The sequence below is a fragment of the Leptonychotes weddellii genome, unplaced genomic scaffold (genome assembly GCF_054177405.1).
Source record: "Leptonychotes weddellii isolate Sample4059 unplaced genomic scaffold, ASM5417740v2 HiC_scaffold_2992, whole genome shotgun sequence".
Lineage (NCBI taxonomy): Eukaryota > Metazoa > Chordata > Mammalia > Carnivora > Phocidae > Leptonychotes > Leptonychotes weddellii.
The window spans coordinates 1-5,189 of NW_027895024.1; the positions used below are offsets into that span (position 1 = coordinate 1).

Consider the following 5,189-nt stretch of genomic DNA (forward strand, 5'->3'; position numbering starts at 1 on the left):
TCCCTCTGACCCTCCTCCCTCTCACGCTCTCTGTCTCTCATTCTCTCTCTCGCAAATAAATAAAATCTTTAAAAAAAAAAAAAGAAAGAAAGAAATCAGCGCTGTAGTAATATGCGAGCTCCCCATTGCGAAGGGAAAAGGGAGGCTATTTCCAAAAGTCCCAGTAACTTGGTTTGTTGTAGGACTTGGCCACCATGCTAGGCACCAAGGAGTTTCCAGGTATCAGGACATATGTGTTCACCTTACATGGAGAAGGCTAAAAAGGAGGGGAGGGGAGAAACAGGGGGGCTAACCTACAATGATCCCCTATACTCCAAGAGAACAGAAATATGAAGAATGAAGTCCACTTACCTGAATTAATTTCATAGCAATGAGGCGGAATCCCTTTTGCTCAAAACGCTTGATGATCTCTCCCACGAGGCTGCGCTGGACCCCATCAGGCTTGATGGCAATGAAGGTGCGTTCACTGTTGGCCATGGTCCTGAGGATAAACAGCTGGGAGGATGAAACAGCACTGAATATCCTGCCTACATCATTATCCTTCTCAAGCAGATTACCCCATTGGGGTAAGCTGGTAAGCTGGTTTAAATCTGTCATGCCAACTCCCAAGTCTCTCTGGTAAAAACTCAATACCTAGTATGTTCACCACACTGTGTTACTTTGAAGACACATTTTAAAGATATACGTAGAAACAACGTTCCTACAATGGTAGCTGTATATGCCCATAAAAATAGTGTGCTATAGGGGCGCCTGGGTGGCTCAGTTGGTTGGGCGACTGCTTTCGGCTCAGGTCATGATCCTGGAGTCCCGGGATCGAGTCCCGCATCGGGCTCCCTGCTCGGCAGGGAGTCTGCTTCTCCCTCTCCTGCTCCCCCCTCTTGTGCTCTCTCTCTCACTCTCTCTCTAAAATAAATAAATAAAAATTAAAAAAAAAAAAAAATAGTGTGCTATAGGGACGCCTGGGTGGCTCAGTCGGTTGAGTGTCCAACTCTTGATTTTGGCTCAGGTCATGATCTTAGGATTGGGGGATCGAGCCCTGCAATGGGCTCCTCACTCAGTGCAGAGTCAGCTTCAGATTCTTTCTCCCTCCCCCTCGGCCCCTCCCTGCTCAGGAGCACCTGCTCTCTCTCTCTAAAATAAATAAATAAAAAGAAAAGGAAGAGGGGCGCCTGGGTGGCTCAGTCGTTAAGCGTCTGCCTTCGGCTCAGGTCGTGATCCGGGGGTCCTGGGATCGAGCCCCGCATCGGGCTCCCTGCTCGGCGGGGAGCCTGCTTCTCCCTCTCCCACTCCCTCTGCTTGTGTTCCTCTCTCGCTGTCTCTCTCTCTGTCAAATAAATAAATAAATAAATAAATAAAAAAGAAAAGGAAGAGTGTGCTATTGCTGTGTATGAATGTGTTCACCACAAGGTGCTGCACTGAAAAAACTCTGGGATAGCACATGTGTAAAAAATGTTCCTAAGGGGCGAAAAAAAAGACTTTTCCCTAAGCAAAAAAAAAAAAATAAGGAAAAACAAAAAACCCAATTTCTCCTCAGTCCCCTTATCCCTGAACTAATATCCCAGGGTGGGCAAGGGTCCAAAAGCAGGGGCTATTATTTCTATCCCATTTGACTTAAAAGCTACTATTAAGCATTTATTTTGGTTTTTTGCTTGTTTGTTTTTAAAGATTTTATTTATTTGACAGAGAGAGACACAGCAAGAGAGGGAACACAAGCAGGGGGAGTGGGAGAGGGAGAAGCAGGCCTCCCACAGAGCAGGGAGCCCGATGCGGGACCCGATCCCAGGACCCTGGGATCATGACCTGAGCCGAAGGTAGACGCTTAACGACTGAGCCACCCAGGTGTCCCTAAGCATCTGTTTTGTACCCAATACTGTGTCAGAACACAGATGTTAAAAAAAAAAAAAAAAAAAGACACACTGTCTTTGTGAATTATTCAGAGAAGGGAAACAACAGTGATAAAGTGGGGTCAGGCCTAAGGTAGAACAAAACAGTTTGACCTACTGCCACAATCATGGTATTAGAACTGGAAGGGGTCTTAGAGACTATTTCATTATAATCCTCTTCATTTTACAAACAAACAAATCTAGAGCACCAGAATGAGGTCCAAAATCCTGATTTCCCAACCCGATACAATTTATGCCACATCATAAGACATAATGAATATTCAGACAAACCGGTAAAAGGTGGATGGTGGGAGAACTAGAGCCGTTAGTAATATCTGAGATGGGACATCATGCAGGAAAGAGGCCCAGCGAACGTCCATCCCAGACCTTGCCTTTTACAGAGAAGACTGGGCTCATGACCTTCTCTGCCTTCACAAGATGGGGAAGGAGGAGGCCCCTGACCTTGAAAGACAATCCCTAATGAGGACAGCCACACCACCTCCCGGCTCTATCTTCCCGAACTTTAGTTAACCTCTTATTATAGCACCTTAATATATTTTAATTTCTGTTTGTGTTTCCGTCCCACCACTGGTCTGCGGCCTGTATACAGGGACGGTTTGTTCCTGTGTCTGTCCCTGGTACCTAGCCACACGGCCTAGCATTCAGTAAGAGCAAAGAAAATGTCCTGAGTCGTAATCGCCCTGCCCCTTCAAGAAAAAGAGACAAAACCCAAGGACTGGCGAAGAACTCCCGGTGGAAGCTCGAGACAAGCATGGATTCCCCAGGAGAAAATGGGCAAACAAGCCACAAACTGTCTCTATACTCATACCATTTATACTGTAAATGTCCTCCATACCTACCGAGACACACACACACACATTCAGTCATTCATTCATTCACTCATTCAGCAAGAACTTACTGAGCCCCAACTCCGTGCCCAGCACTGCACGCGACAGAGACAAATAAGGCACAACCCCTGTCCTCGCGGCCTGATGGAAAAGGCAGCCACGGACAAAGGCAAGTCCACGTGGCGTGGGACGTGCGCTGACAGGTCTGCACCTTTCCACCGGCGCTGCCCCGCCCTGCCCTCCCATTCGATCCCTCTGGCCACCTCTCAAGAGCGGAATTTATCCGACCCCGTCGCCTCCCCCCACCCCCCTCCCCCCTCCCCCGATCCCAGTATCGCCTCTTCTTCTCAAACCCCTCTCACCCCTCCAGCTGCTACAGCTGCAACTCCTCCAGGGGCCGCCGGCACCGGAAACACGCCTCGGCCCCACGTGGTTCCTGGCACCCGCAGGGGCGGAACGCTTCTTTCCGGATCGGCTGCCGGGGAGTCCGTTTTGCAGAACACCACTCGGCCACACTTCCTCTTGGGAATTGGATGTCATTCTAGGGAGCAACATTCCGACGTTTAACTTCCGGCACTGCTTTTTCTTGCTCTTCCGGCACGCTGCTTTTTTTTTTGCCTAAGATTCTATGAGTCACTTCCTTCGTTCTCGAGTAGGTTGGCTTCCCGGGAGGTGGCGCTTCCCACTTTGCACGAAGTCCGAACGGGCACCTGACCTAGAAATAGACAGGCCTTTCTCATTTTACCTTTACTCATTCTTCCCAGCCTATCAAGCACTGCATTATTAACTGAGTACCTACTGTGTGCCGGGCACATTCCAGGGCCTGAGAGTATAGCAGTAAACTCTCTCGGAGGTTTTGGTGGGGTAGGAAATGGGGACAAAGAATAAACAAATGAGCAAATTGATATGTAATACATTGCATTATGTTAGTGCTGTTAAGAAAACGCAGAGCAAGGGAGAAAGACGGAAGGAGTAAACAATTTTAAAAAGGTTGGTTGGGAAAAGCCTCTCTGACAGTGGAACAGACAGACCTGCATGAAGTGAGGGAGCAAGTCTGGTGTTTATCTGACCGCGGAATATTATTACAGTGGACGTCCAGTGGTAGAAAATGCCATCAGAGGGGCGCCTGGGTGGCTCAGTCGTTAAGCGTCTGCCTTCGGCTCAGGTCATGATCCCAGGGTCCTGGGATCGAGCCCCGCATCGGGCTCCCTGCTCCGCAGGAAGCCTGCTTCTCCTTCTCCCACTCCCCCTGCTTGTGTTCCCTCTCTCGCTGTGTCTCTCCCTGTCAAATAAATAAAATCTTTAAAAAAAAAAAAAAGAAAGAAAGAAAGAAAATGCCATCAGAGAGAGGCCAGGTTATGTTGTGGTGCCACTGGAAGGTTTTGAACAGGGAATGACATCATCTGATACACATTTTTTAAAAAAAAATCATTCTGACTGCTATAGAATAAATGGGTGGGGGTGAAAAGGCACTTGTGCCTTTTCAACAACTGGTCCTGGGACGCCGGCTGGCTCAGTGCCTAGAGCTCAGGAGTCCTGATCTTGAGGTTGTGAGTTTAAGCCTCAGATTGGCTGTAGAGATTACTTAAAAAAAAAAAAAAAAATTTGGTGCTGAAGGAACTGGACATGTGCAAAGAAAGAAAAGAAGAGAACCTCTACCTACACCTCCACCTTAAACAGGATTCATTCAAAATGGATCATAGAAAAAAAAAAAAGGATCATAGAGGGGTGCCTGGGTGGCTCAGTCTTTAAGCATCCTACTCTTGATTTGGCTCTGGGCCTATCTCTCCTGACATCCAGCCAAGCGCAGGGCTCTGCCTGTGCCCCTCCCCCACTCGTGTGTAATCTCTCTCAAATAAATAAATAATAAATATTTTTAGATGCATCATAGATTGAAATATAAAACTATAAAAAGTTTAGAAAAAACATGGTAAAAAAATACCTTCAGGGGCCGCCTGGGTGGCTCAGTCGTTAAGCGCCTTCGGCTCAGGTCATGATCCCAGTGTGCTAAGGATCAAGTCCGACATTGGGCTCTCTGCTCCACGGAAAACCCGCTTCTCCCTCTGCCACTCCCCCGCTTGTGTTCCCTCTCTCACTGTGTCTCTCTCTGTCAAATAAATAAATAAAATCTTTAAAAATACATATATATCTTCAGGGGCGCCTGCGTGACTCAGTCACTTAAGCCTCTGCTTTCAGCTCTGCTTTCATGAACCCAGGGTTCTGGGATGGGGAGTCCTGCGTGGGGCTCCCTGCTCAGCGGGGAGTTGGCTTCTCCCTCTGCACCTCCCCCTGCTCATGCTCCCTCCCTCCCTCTCTCTCTCTCTAAAAAAAAACAAAAAACAAAAAACTTCAGGACCGAGGGCCAAGTAAAGAGTTTTTAGACTTGCACAATCCATAAAATGAAAAAGTTGGTAAAATGAACCTTATCAAAATTAAAAACTTTTTCCCTATGAAAGGC

The 5,189-nt window shown here is 47.6% G+C and overlaps 1 long non-coding RNA gene across 3 annotated transcripts; it reads right to left on the reverse strand.

Moving 5' to 3' along the window:
* Positions 1-322: 322 nt before the first annotated feature.
* LOC115942958 (uncharacterized) lies at positions 323-4,984 on the reverse strand. 3 transcript variants are annotated; one of them, XR_014142165.1, is made up of 4 exons: positions 4,674-4,973; positions 3,763-4,031; positions 3,094-3,446; positions 325-481 (listed from the first exon to the last, which is right to left on the reverse strand). It is a non-coding gene; the product is annotated as an uncharacterized LOC115942958 (long non-coding RNA). The 3 variants fall into 3 exon arrangements; XR_014142164.1 differs by having other exon boundaries at positions 323-481; positions 3,094-4,031; positions 4,674-4,984; XR_014142166.1 differs by lacking the exon at positions 3,763-4,031 and having other exon boundaries at positions 329-481; positions 4,674-4,688.
* Between the last annotated feature and the right edge of the window lie 205 nt (positions 4,985-5,189).